The following is a 14,693-nucleotide window of genomic DNA, read 5'->3' as shown; positions in this document are numbered from 1 at the left end:
AATGTAGTATTATTATAGTAATGTAGTATTATAGTAATGTAGTATTATAGTAATGTAGTATTGTTATAGTAATGTAGTATTATAGTAATGTAGTATTATTATAGTAATGTAGTATTATAGTAATGTAGTATTGTTATAGTAATGTAGTATTATAGTAATGTAGTAGTATTATAGTAATGTAGTATTATAGTAATATAGTATTATTATAGTAATGTAGTATTATAGTAATATAGTATTATTATAGTAATGTAGTATTATAGTAATGTAGTATTGTTATAGTAATGTAGTATTATAGTAATGTAGTATTGTTATAGTAATGTAGTATTGTTATAGTAGTGTAGTATTATTATAGTAATGTAGTATTATAGTAATGTAGTATTATTATAGTAAAGTAGTATTATAGTAATGTAGTATTGTTATAGTAATGTAGTATTGTTATAGTAATGTAGTATTGTTATAGTAATGTTGTATTGTTATAGTAATGTAGTATTGTTATAGTAATGTAGTATTATAGTAATGTAGTATTATTATAGTAATATAGTATTATTATAGTAATATAGTATTATTATAGTAATATAGTATTATAGTAATGTAGTATTGTTGTTATAGTAATGTAGTATTATTATAGTAATGTAGTATTATAGTAGTGTAGTATTATTATAGTAATGTAGTATTATTATAGTAATGTAGTATTATAGTAATGTAGTGTTATAGTAATGTAGTATTATTATAGTAATGTAGTATTGTTATAGTAATGTAGTAGTATTATAGTAATGTAGTATTGTTATAGTAATGTAGTATTATAGTAATGTAGTATTATTATAGTAATGTAGTATTATAGTAATGTAGTATTGTTATAGTAATGTAGTATTATAGTAATGTAGTAGTATTATAGTAATGTAGTATTATAGTAATATAGTATTATTATAGTAATGTAGTATTATAGTAATATAGTATTATTATAGTAATGTAGTATTATAGTAATGTAGTATTGTTATAGTAATGTAGTATTATAGTAATGTAGTATTGTTATAGTAATGTAGTATTGTTATAGTAGTGTAGTATTATTATAGTAATGTAGTATTATAGTAATGTAGTATTATTATAGTAAAGTAGTATTATAGTAATGTAGTATTGTTATAGTAATGTAGTATTGTTATAGTAATGTAGTATTGTTATAGTAATGTTGTATTGTTATAGTAATGTAGTATTGTTATAGTAATGTAGTATTATAGTAATGTAGTATTATTATAGTAATATAGTATTATTATAGTAATATAGTATTATTATAGTAATATAGTATTATAGTAATGTAGTATTGTTGTTATAGTAATGTAGTATTATTATAGTAATGTAGTATTATAGTAGTGTAGTATTATTATAGTAATGTAGTATTATTATAGTAATATAGTATTATAGTAATGTAGTATTGTTGTTATAGTAATGTAGTATTATTATAGTAATGTAGTATTATAGTAGTGTAGTATTATTATAGTAATGTAGTATTATTATAGTAATGTAGTATTATAGTAATGTAGTGTTATAGTAATGTAGTATTATTATAGTAATGTAGTATTGTTATAGTAATGTAGTAGTATTATAGTAATGTAGTATTGTTATAGTAATGTAGTATTATAGTAATGTAGTATTATTATAGTAATGTAGTATTATAGTAATGTAGTATTGTTATAGTAATGTAGTAGTATTATAGTAATGTAGTATTATAGTAATATAGTATTATTATAGTAATGTAGTATTATAGTAATATAGTATTATTATAGTAATGTAGTATTATAGTAATGTAGTATTGTTATAGTAATGTAGTATTATAGTAATGTAGTATTGTTATAGTAATGTAGTATTGTTATAGTAGTGTAGTATTATTATAGTAATGTAGTATTATAGTAATGTAGTATTATTATAGTAAAGTATTGTTATAGTAATGTAGTATTGTTATAGTAATGTAGTATTGTTATAGTAATGTAGTATTGTTATAGTAATGTTGTATTGTTATAGTAATGTAGTATTGTTATAGTAATGTAGTATTATAGTAATGTAGTATTATTATAGTAATATAGTATTATTATAGTAATATAGTATTATAGTAATGTAGTATTGTTGTTATAGTAATGTAGTATTATTATAGTAATGTAGTATTATAGTAGTGTAGTATTATTATAGTAATGTAGTATTATTATAGTAATGTAGTATTATAGTAATGTAGTGTTATAGTAATGTAGTATTATTATAGTAATGTAGTATTGTTATAGTAATGTAGTATTATAGTAATGCAGTATTGTTATAGTAATGTAGTATCATTATAGTAATGTAGTATTATTATAGTAATGTAGTATTATAGTAATGTAGTATTATAGTAATGTAGTAGTTATAGTAATGAAGTATTATTATAGTAATGAAGTATTATTATAGTAATGAAGTATTATAGTAATGTAGTATTGTTATAGTAATGTAGTATCATTATAGTAATGTAGTGTTATAGTAATGTAGTGTTATAGTAATGTAGTATTGTTATAGTAATGTAGTATTATAGTAATGTAGTATTATTATAGTAATGTAGTATTATTATAGTAATGTAGTATTGTTATAGTAATGTAATATTGTTATAGTAATGTAGTAGTGTTATAGTAATGTAGTATTATAGTAATGTAGTATCGTTATAGTAATGTAGTATTATTATAGTAATGTAGTATTATAGTAATGTAGTATTATAGTAATGTAGTATTGTTATAGTAATGTAGTAGTATTATAGTAATGTAGTATTGTTATAGTAATGTAGTATTATAGTAATGTAGTATTATTATAGTAATGTAGTATTATAGTAATGTAGTATTGTTATAGTAATGTAGTATTATAGTAATGTAGTAGTATTATAGTAATGTAGTATTATAGTAATATAGTATTATTATAGTAATGTAGTATTATAGTAATATAGTATTGTTATAGTAATGTAGTATCATTATAGTAATGTAGTATTATTATAGTAATGTAGTATTATAGTAATGTAGTATTATAGTAATGTAGTAGTTATAGTAATGAAGTATTATTATAGTAATGAAGTATTATTATAGTAATGAAGTATTATAGTAATGTAGTATTGTTATAGTAATGTAGTATCATTATAGTAATGTAGTGTTATAGTAATGTAGTGTTATAGTAATGTAGTATTGTTATAGTAATGTAGTATTATAGTAATGTAGTATTGTTATAGTAATGTAGTATTATAGTAATGTAGTATTATTATAGTAATGTAGTATTATTATAGTAATGTAGTATTGTTATAGTAATGTAATATTGTTATAGTAATGTAGTATTATAGTAATGTAGTAGTGTTATAGTAATGTAGTATTATAGTAATGTAGTATCGTTATAGTAATGTAGTATTATTATAGTAATGTAGTATTATAGTAATGTAGTATTGTTATAGTAATGTAGTAGTATTATAGTAATGTAGTATTGTTATAGTAATGTAGTATTATAGTAATGTAGTATTATTATAGTAATGTAGTATTATAGTAATGTAGTATTGTTATAGTAATGTAGTATTATAGTAATGTAGTAGTATTATAGTAATGTAGTATTATAGTAATATAGTATTATTATAGTAATGTAGTATTATAGTAATATAGTATTATTATAGTAATGTAGTATTATAGTAATGTAGTATTGTTATAGTAATGTAGTATTATAGTAATGTAGTATTGTTATAGTAATGTAGTATTGTTATAGTAGTGTAGTATTATTATAGTAATGTAGTATTATAGTAATGTAGTATTATTATAGTAAAGTAGTATTATAGTAATGTAGTATTGTTATAGTAATGTAGTATTGTTATAGTAATGTAGTATTGTAAGGGCGGGTTCACACATGGCGGAATTTCACTTAAATTCCGCTGCGGACACTCCGCAGCGTTATTCCGCAGCGGAGCCGTTTCTCCATTGACTTTCACTTTAATTTAGCAGTGTTCGTTTACACGATGCGTACAATTCCGCTGCGGAGCATAGGCTGCGGAGCGGAATTTGGTGTCCGCAGCATGCTCTGTCTGTTGCGGAGCAGTGGCGGACTCATGGCGGAATTTCTCCATTGACTTCAATGGAGATTCAAAGTTCCGCAATGAAGTCCGCAGCTGTCATGCACATGTTATGTGTGCTGCGGATGCGTCTTGCTTTTTTAACTTGACATTTCTTCATTCTGGCTGGACCTATGTATTTCTAGGTCTACAGCCAGACTGAGGAAGTCAATGGGGCTCCCGTAATGACGGGAGCGTTGCTAGGAGACGTCAGTAAATAGTCACTGTCCAGGGTGCTGAAAGAGTTAAGCGATCGGCAGTAACTGTTTCTGCACCCGGGACAGTGACTACCGATCCCAATATACATGTATCTGTAAAAAAAAATGAAGTTCGTACTTACCGAGAACTCCCTGTTTCTGTCTCCAGTCCGGCCTCCCAGGATGACGTTTCAGTGTAAGTGACGGCTGCAGCCAATCACAGGCCAAGCACAGGCTGCAGCGGTCACATGGACTGCCGCGTCATCCAGGGAGGTCGGGCTGGATGCCGAAGGAGGGACGCGTCATAAAGACAACGGGCGGTAAGTATGAATTTCTTTTACTATCACTAGGGAAAGTGCTGTCCCTTCTCTCTATCCTGCACTGATAGGGAGAAGGGAAGCACTTTTCCCGCAGTCCGCAGCAGCTAGTCCGCATCAATTTTCTGCACATTTTGTGCAGATCCGCAGCCGTAATCCGCAACCCGGATTAGGTGCGGCATTGATGCGGACAGTTGCGGAGGAATTCCGCCATGTGTGGTCATGCCCTTATAGTAATGTTGTATTGTTATAGTAATGTAGTATTGTTATAGTAATGTAGTATTATAGTAATGTAGTATTATTATAGTAATGTAGTATTGTTATAGTAATGTAGTATTATAGTAATGTAGTACTATTATAGTAATGTAGTATTATTATAGTAATATAGTATTATTATAGTAATATAGTATTATAGTAATGTAGTATTGTTGTTATAGTAATGTAGTATTATTATAGTAATGTAGTATTATAGTAGTGTAGTATTATTATAGTAATGTAGTATTATTATAGTAATGTAGTATTATAGTAATGTAGTGTTATAGTAATGTAGTATTATTATAGTAATGTAGTATTGTTATAGTAATGTAGTATTATAGTAATGCAGTATTGTTATAGTAATGTAGTATCATTATAGTAATGTAGTATTATTATAGTAATGTAGTATTATAGTAATGTAGTATTATAGTAATGTAGTAGTTATAGTAATGAAGTATTATTATAGTAATGAAGTATTATTATAGTAATGAAGTATTATAGTAATGTAGTATTGTTATAGTAATGTAGTATCATTATAGTAATGTAGTGTTATAGTAATGTAGTATTGTTATAGTAATGTAGTATTATAGTAATGTAGTATTATTATAGTAATGTAGTATTATTATAGTAATGTAGTATTGTTATAGTAATGTAATATTGTTATAGTAATGTAGTAGTGTTATAGTAATGTAGTATTATAGTAATGTAGTATCGTTATAGCAATGTAGTATTATTATAGTAATGTAGTATTATAGTAATGTAGTATTATAGTAATGTAGTATTGTTATAGTAATGTAGTAGTATTATAGTAATGTAGTATTGTTATAGTAATGTAGTATTATAGTAATGTAATATTATTATAGTAATGTAGTATTATAGTAATGTAGTATTGTTATAGTAATGTAGTATTATAGTAATGTAGTAGTATTATAGTAATGTAGTATTATAGTAATATAGTATTATTATAGTAATGTAGTATTATAGTAATATAGTATTATTATAGTAATGTAGTATTATAGTAATGTAGTATTATAGTAATGTAGTATTGTTATAGTAATGTAGTATTGTTATAGTAGTGTAGTATTATTATAGTAATGTAGTATTATAGTAATGTAGTATTATTATAGTAAAGTAGTATTATAGTAATGTAGTATTGTTATAGTAATGTAGTATTGTTATAGTAATGTAGTATTATAGTAATGTAGTATTGTTATAGTAATGTTGTATTGTTATAGTAATGTTGTATTGTTATAGTAATGTAGTATTGTTATAGTAATGTAGTATTATAGTAATGTAGTATTATTATAGTAATGAAGTATTATTATAGTAATGAAGTATTATAGTAATGTAGTATTGTTATAGTAATGTAGTATCATTATAGTAATGTAGTGTTATAGTAATGTAGTGTTATAGTAATGTAGTATTGTTATAGTAATGTAGTATTATAGTAATGTAGTATTATTATAGTAATGTAGTATTATTATAGTAATGTAGTATTGTTATAGTAATGTAATATTGTTATAGTAATGTAGTATTATAGTAATGTAGTAGTGTTATAGTAATGTAGTATTATAGTAATGTAGTATCGTTATAGTAATGTAGTATTATTATAGTAATGTAGTATTATAGTAATGTAGTATTGTTATAGTAATGTAGTATTATAGTAATGTAGTATTGTTATAGTAATGTAGTATTGTTATAGTAGTGTAGTATTATTATAGTAATGTAGTATTATAGTAATGTAGTATTATTATAGTAAAGTAGTATTATAGTAATGTAGTATTGTTATAGTAATGTAGTATTGTTATAGTAATGTAGTATTATAGTAATGTAGTATTGTTATAGTAATGTTGTATTGTTATAGTAATGTTGTATTGTTATAGTAATGTAGTATTATAGTAATGTAGTATTATTATAGTAATGAAGTATTATTATAGTAATGAAGTATTATAGTAATGTAGTATTGTTATAGTAATGTAGTATCATTATAGTAATGTAGTGTTATAGTAATGTAGTGTTATAGTAATGTAGTATTGTTATAGTAATGTAGTATTATAGTAATGTAGTATTATTATAGTAATGTAGTATTATTATAGTAATGTAGTATTGTTATAGTAATGTAATATTGTTATAGTAATGTAGTATTATAGTAATGTAGTAGTGTTATAGTAATGTAGTATTATAGTAATGTAGTATCGTTATAGTAATGTAGTATTATTATAGTAATGTAGTATTATAGTAATGTAGTATTATAGTAATATAGTATTGTTATAGTAATGTAGTATTGTTATAGTAATGTAGTATTATAGTAATGTAGTATCATAGTAATGTAGTATTGTTATAGTAATGTAGTATTATTATAGTAATGTAGTATTATAGTAGTGTAGTATTATTATAGTAATGTAGTATTGTTATAGTAATGTAGTATTATAGTAATGTAGTATTATAGTAATGTAGTATTATAGTAATGTAGTATTATAGTAATGTAGTATTATAGTAATGTAGTATTATAGTAATATAGTATTGTTATAGTAATGTAGTATTGTTATAGTAATGTAGTATCATAGTAATGTAGTATTGTTATAGTAATGTAGTATTATTATAGTAATGTAGTATTATAGTAGTGTAGTATTATTATAGTAATGTAGTATTGTTATAGTAATGTCGTATTATAGTAATGTAGTAATGTAGTGTTATAGTAATGTAGTATTATAGTAATGTAGTATTATAGTAATGTAGTATTATAGTAATATAGTATTGTTATAGTAATGTAGTATTGTTATAGTAATGTAGTATCATAGTAATGTAGTGTTATAGTAATGTAGTATTATTATAGTAATGTAGTATTATAGTAGTGTAGTATTATAGTAATGTAGTATTATAGTAATTTAGTATTATAGTAATGTAGTATTATAGTAATGTAGTATTATTATAGTAATGTAGTATTATAGTAATGTAGTACTATTATAGTAATGTAGTATTATTATAGTAATGTAGTATTATAGTAATGTAGTATTATAGTAATGTAGTATTATAGTAATGTAGTATTGTTATAGTAATGTCGTATTATAGTAATGTAGTATTATAGTAATGTAGTGTTATAGTAATGTAGTATTGTTATAGTAATGTAGTATTGTTATGGTAATGTAGTATTATAGTAATGTAGTATTATAGTAACATAGTATTATAGTAACATAGTATTGTTATAGTAGTTCGAATAACTAATTGATTAACAATAATTTTGTATGGTATCAAATTTGAAAGTAATGCGGCCCGTCAACTTCACATTTTTTTTTTATGTGCTGCCCATTTACCCGGCCGAGTTTGAAACACCTGGGAGTAGTATTTTTACATAGTCTTTCAAAAGTTTGCTTTTATGCCAATAATTTTCTAGTTATGCCCCTGGGAGTCACTATTTATATGGTAAGTGTTTTCACTGCTCATCTTTAGGATCCCCATTTTATTCGAAAAACAAGGGGTCCTCTGATGGCCGTTCTTCAATCCTATCCAAAGAGGTGGCCATGTATGTGGTCTAAGGGAGTTGCTGTCTTCATAACTCCCATGAAGTTCAGCAGAGAGGTAAATAACCGGTCACCAAACTTTTTGCCCAGCGGCCTCCACTCACCTTAAAGGAACAGGGTCACCACAATTTTTTTTTTAATATGTTAAAGATGTTAGTGCTTTATTAAAAACGTTTGGATTAATTTGTGTGTTTGTGTGTTACTTTTTCTTATTTTTACACTTTTTCTTCCCTATGGGGGCTGCCATTTTTTTTTCCATTTCTGTGTGTGTCGATTAACGACACATACAGACATGGAATACGGCAGCTCCAGTCCCATAGGGACTGCGAACGGGGCCCGTTCCATCCACTAACATGTACGCCGCTGTGTGGGAACGGCGCATGCGCCGCTCCCACACAGTTCAATTTGAAATGCGCGCCGTCCGGCGCCATTTTCCTGTGGACCGGAAGTCGCGGCCGGACAGTAAGATTACTACTTCCGGTCGCGGCTTCCGGACTTGTGCACATGGAGCAGCGGCAGCAGACGGAGCGGATGGACCGGAGGGAGCGGCGGCGACTGGAGCAGATATGGGATTTCTATGTATGTTTGTGTTTCAGTGTGTTTTACTAGTGTATGTAAACCTTCTACACTGTGTGTTAGCTCAAAAAATGGCGACACACAGTGTAGGAGGTTAGACCGTTCAAACCCCTCGTTTCTCCCGGCACTAGCCAGGATAAAGGAGGGGGGGATTCTGAGAGCTCACTAGAGCGAGGGATTTTTACCCAATTTTGCAGCATAAAGCAATGTGGTTTCTTTACCACATGCAATGCTGCAATTTTGGGAATGGCTCCATCTAGTGACCAGCAATGGGAAATATTATAAATTAGAATCCAATTGAATCCAATTTATAATATTTCCTGACTCGTGAAAAAAAAAAAAAAATTAGAACAATGTTTAATCACCTTATACACTAATTGTTTAACTAAAAAAAAAAAACATGTTTTGCTGGCAACACATTCCCTTTAAAGAGTCTCTGTCACCAGATTATAAGTGCCCTATCACCTACATAGTCTGATCGACGCTTTAACCCCTACCCGCACCAGGACGTAACTGTCCGTCGTCGCGGGAGGTTACTTCCCGCACGAGGACGTATAGTTACTGAGTTTATCCCGGTGCACACTGTCGGCGACAGTGTGCACCGGGAACCGGGAGGTCAGCTGTCGCCGACAGCTGACACTCCCCTCTTGCCGGCCAGCGGTCCTTTGCCGCTGATTTTGGCGAATTAACCCCTTAAATTCGGCGATCGGGTGCAATCGCCGAATTTTAGGGGTTTCTAGCATATCGGCAGACCCCCGTCCGAAATCGCGGGGTCTGCCAATAGTTAATATGGCAAACGGAAGCCAAACAATGGCTTCCGGGTCTGCCATGGACGGAAGCCCATCAGGACCAACCTTCGGCTGGTCCTGATAGGCTTCCTGTCAGAGTGACAGAAAGTCACTGTGCCGTTCCCGATGCACACTGTCGGCGACAGTGTGCATCGGGAACTTGGAGATCAGCTGTCCCCGACAGCTGACACTCCAGTATTGCCGATCAGCGGCTCATCGCCGCTGATTTCGGCAATTAACCCGTTACATGCGGGGCTCGATTGCGATCTCCGCATGTAGCGGGTTTGTAGCGCATCAGCAGCCCCCATGCAATCGTGGGGGCTTCTGATGCTTGTGATGGCACCCGGGGGCCAGACAACGGCCCCCAAGTCTGCCATGTATGTCAGCCTATGAGGATCAGCCTCTGCTGATCCTCGTAGACCAACTGTCAGAGTGACTGTGACGTCACACTGACAGTTGGAATACATTACACTACCTAGGTAGTGTAATGTATTCTAGCAGCGATCAAAGCTGCAGGTCAAAAAAAGAAAGTGTAAAAAGTAAAAAAAAAGTCAATAAACAAAAATATAAAGTGTAAAAAGTAAAAAAAAGTTAATAAAAATGTTTTATAAAACTGTAAAAATAAAAGGTTTTGTTTTCCTATAATAAGTCATTTATTATCGGGAAAAAATGAAAACGTTAAAAAAAAGTACACATATTTGGTATCGCCGCGTTCGTAACGGCCCAAACTATAATGTTAATTTTTCCGCACGGTGAACGCAGCAAACGAAATAAACGGAAAACTGTCAGCAGCGCTATTTTTTGGTCACCACCCCTCCCAAGATATAGAATAAAAAGTGATAAAAAAGTCGCATTTATCCCAAAATGGTACCAATAAAAACTACAACCCATCCCGCAAAAAACAAGCCCTTACACCGCTTTTTTGACGAAAAAATAAAAAAGTTACGGCTCAGAATAGCGTGTCTCAGAAAATAAATTATTTTATAGAAACATAATTTTATTGTGCAAACGCTGCAAAACGTAAAAAAAACTATACACATATGGTATCGGCGTAATCGTACCGACCGGCAGAATAAATTAAAACGTAATTTATTGCGCACGGTGAACGCTGTAATAAATAAAGAATTTAAAGCGCCAAAATTGCTGTTTTTTGGTCACCTTAGCTCTAAAAAGGATCCTGAGGGGCCAAAATGCTCACTATACCCCTAGAAAAATTCCTTGAGGGGTGTAGATTCCAAAATAGGGTGACTTTTGGGGGGTTTCCACTGTTTTGGTCCCTCCGGGGCGTTGCAAACCCGACATGGCACTGAAAACCAATCCAGCAAAATCTGCGCTCCAAAATCCAAAAGGCGCTCCCTCCCTCCTGAGCCCTGCTTTGGGTCCAAACATCAGTTTACGACCACATATGGGGTATTGCCGTAATCGGGAGAAATTGCTTTACTAATGTTGGGTGGCTTTTTCTCCTTTATTCCTTGTAAAAATGAAAAAATTCTATGTTTCCACAGAAAAATAGGTGATTTTCATCTTCACAGACTAATTCCACTAAATTCTGCAAAAAAACTGTGGGGTCAAAATGCTAACTATACCCCTAGAAAAATGCCTTGAGGGGTGTAGTTTCCAAAATGGTGTCACTTTTGGGGGGTTTCGACTGTTTAGGTACCACAAGACCTCCTCAAACCTGACAAGGTGCCTAAAATATATTCTAAAAAAAAGGAGGCCCCAAAATCCTCTAGGTGCTCCTTTGCTTCTGAGGCCGGTGCTTCAGTCCATTAGGACACTAGGGCCACATGTGGGATATTTCTAAAATCTGCAGAATCTGGGCAATAAATATTGAGTTGCGTTGCCCTGGTAAAACCTTCTGTGTTACAGATTTTTTTTTATTACAAATGAATTTCGGCAAAAAAAATGAAATTTGTACATTTCACCTCTACTTTGCCTTAATTCCTGTGAAACGCCTAAAGGGTTAAAATACTTTCTGAATGTGGTTTTGAATATTTTGAGGGGTGCAGTTTTCAAAATGGGGTGATTTATGGGGACTTTCTAATATATAAGGCCCTCAAAGCCACTTCAGAACTGAACTGGTCCCTGAAAAAATAGCCTTTTGAAATTTTATTGAAAATATGAGAAATTGCTGCTAAAGTTCTGAGCCTCGTAACGTCCTAGAAAAATAAAAGTACGTGAAAAAAAATGATGCAAACATAAAGTAGACATATAGGAAATGTTAACTAGTAAGTATTTTGTGTGGTATTACTATCTGTTTCACAAGCAAATACATTTAAATTTAGAAAAATGCAAATTTTTGCAAATTTTTGCTAAAATTTGAAGTTTTTCACAAATAAATATTGAATTTATCGACCAAATTTTTTCACTAACATAAAGTACAATATGTCACGAGCAAATAATCTCAGAATCGCTTGGATAGGTAAAAGCGTTCCGGAGTTATTACCACATAAAGTGACACATGTCAGATTTGAAAAAATCGGCTGTGTCCTGAAGGCCAAAACAGGCTCAGTCCTAAGGGTTCACACGACCATGTTACGTCCGTAATGTACGGAACGTATTTCGGCCGGAAGACCCGGACCGAACACACTGCAGGGTGCCGGGCTCCTAGCATCATAGTGATGTACGATGCTAGGAGTCCCTGCCTCGCTGCAGGACAACTGTCCCGTACTGTAATCATGATGTGACAGCACAACGTGATCTCGCGAGATCACGCTGTGCAGTGAATACAAATGGACATGAATGGAGAGAAGTGTATGACGCTGATACACTTCTCTTTACAACGCCCACTCGGTCAAAAGTTAAAAAAACGCCCAGTTGGGCGTTAAGAAAGTAATTAGCGTAAATCTAAAATTGCTCAAATATGATCGTTTTTCAAAATAAAAACCACTGCCGTTATCTACATTACAGCGCCGATCACATTATGTAGGAGATAGGGCACGTATATTGTGGTGACAGAGCCTCTTTAAAGGGGTTGTCTCACGACAACCACTTTATTACTTTTATGACCTGTCAATAAGATAGGATGAGGAAGACGGCTGGGGTTTCCGACCTTCGGGACCCCCCCCCCCTCCCGTTGCCGATAGCGTGAGGCCCTTAGTCTCAGTTCTTGGCTGGACAGCAGGACGAGCATGGTTTGTTCCTATCAATAGACTTAAATGGGGCATCAGAAATAGACAAATCCAAAATGTGCTCGTTCAGCTATTTTTTAACTCTCTCATTAACAAGGTCTTTTCAGTGTGGAAATCTTTACCGACAATATGAAACGATTTGTTAACCTTATAGGTGCACATGGGGAAGCAAAGGACAAATTAAAAAGAATGCAGAAAAAAAATTAAAAAATTCCCAGGAAAAATACTGTGTAAGGTCGTAGCCTTAATCCTGGTCCGTGATTACGGTTACGGCCGGTCGCGGACAGCCACATTTGCGGGCCGTGCTCCCATTATAAAGTATGGGCGCACAGTCCGTAAAATAAAAAAATAGGACATGGCCCTATATTTTGCGGATGCTTTCTACGGCCCGGAGAACTTCCTGTACATATACGGGAAAGTGTCAGTGGACAATAGAAATGAATGGGTCTGTAATCACGGTCCGTGGCGGTGGCGGTATTACAACCTCTGAACAACTCACGTAGCCATTGGTGGGAAAAAGGGGGAATGCTGGCCCTAGTTCAAAGATCCCCAAAGAGAAGTCGTCGCACATTCAAGGGCTCGACAGCTTCACTCATGATGGGGGGGGGGGGGGCACGCTGCTCGGAAGAACACCCCAGCACCTTTGTTGGGAACCCCACCAATAGTATCTTCTGACATGTGCGCCCACCTGACACGGCAAGACCACCTCACTCAGATGGGTCACTACACTAAACATTATGGCAAAAAATTATTAACGGCATTGCACCGGTTTTCTGGTGTTAAAGTCGTACATTTTGGCACGACATTTGGCGCAATAATGTGCAACTTTTTGCAATTTTCCACCACTTTTTTAAAAAGTAGGTGGGATTAGTGGAAGAGGCGGAGCCACCGACAGCCCGACAAATTGACTATAAATTACACCGGACGCTGGCATAAGTTCTAGAGGAAATTTACGCTAGTTTACGTAGATTGGACTTTCCGGCGCACGGACAGCACAAGATGCGACAAATCTATTACGAGACGAGTCAATCGAATTAAAAACAGGCTTGGACGGGTGGTAGGAGTGCACAGCCAAGATGGCGGCAGTCACCACCACCATTTTGTTTATAAAGAAGCCATTTTAGGAAGGTCACATGCTTTTTTCGATTGAAGTCTGTGGTGATTGAAGGTGTTTTATGAGAACCACAGAAAGCCCCATTATAACTGCAGCTCTGCCCCTCAAGCCTGGCAGTGACTCTTCTCATTGACTAGTGCCATCCTTTCATACAATACTGCATTGCTAGTTGTCAGACACGATGTGCTGTATATGTGAATGCATTCTTCTTACACCTTGCAATACTTACCAGAGGAGGATCCTCAGCTTCTCCCTCTATGAATGTCCTTACAATGGATAAGATGCACTCACCAGGCAGAGGAAGGAACTTTCTGGACTAAATGGGTGCAGTGCGCATGCGCATTACGCACTTTAGTGAGCACATACTGCGACTTGTTTTTGCAGTTCCGACAGTTTTCCACTAGAGGGCAACACAGGACGTGGATTATTTCTAGCTGCGGCAGGTCAGTGCTGGTTATGTAATGCTGACAGTGCGGGTTGGTAGGTTACAGCGCTACATGAATCATGGCAGATTAGTGTGCTAATAAAGGGAGGATAGGAGTAATCATCCAGCAACCTAATCATAATAACTGCAACTGAAAATTATATTCTGTAGAATCGACGTCATTATTTATAATTCATGCCAGTGCATGCCAAGTGGAGAGAATAGGTTTAGAAAAACATACAAACTTGCATATCGCTTTTTTTGTCCCACATTCCCTAATAAT

At 32.2% G+C, this 14,693-nt stretch overlaps 2 protein-coding genes across 2 annotated transcripts in view; one reads left to right on the top strand and one right to left on the bottom strand.

Moving 5' to 3' along the window:
- Window positions 1-14,328, bottom strand: part of LOC142662178 (DNA-directed RNA polymerases I, II, and III subunit RPABC5-like) — a 32,789-nt gene extending 18,461 nt beyond the window's left edge. The window contains exon 1 of the mRNA XM_075840210.1: window positions 14,216-14,328. The gene's annotated coding sequence lies outside the window, so the exon portion shown is untranslated. The remainder of the gene's footprint in view (window positions 1-14,215) is intronic.
- A 32-nt stretch (window positions 14,329-14,360) lies between these two features.
- LOC142662177 (tetraspanin-4-like) overlaps window positions 14,361-14,693 on the top strand; it is a 126,113-nt gene continuing 125,780 nt past the window's right edge. The window contains exon 1 of the mRNA XM_075840207.1: window positions 14,361-14,429. The gene's annotated coding sequence lies outside the window, so the exon portion shown is untranslated. The remainder of the gene's footprint in view (window positions 14,430-14,693) is intronic.

The sequence above is a fragment of the Rhinoderma darwinii genome, chromosome 10 (genome assembly GCF_050947455.1).
Source record: "Rhinoderma darwinii isolate aRhiDar2 chromosome 10, aRhiDar2.hap1, whole genome shotgun sequence".
Taxonomy (NCBI): domain Eukaryota; kingdom Metazoa; phylum Chordata; class Amphibia; order Anura; family Rhinodermatidae; genus Rhinoderma; species Rhinoderma darwinii.
This window is presented reverse-complemented; position numbering and strand designations above follow the sequence as displayed.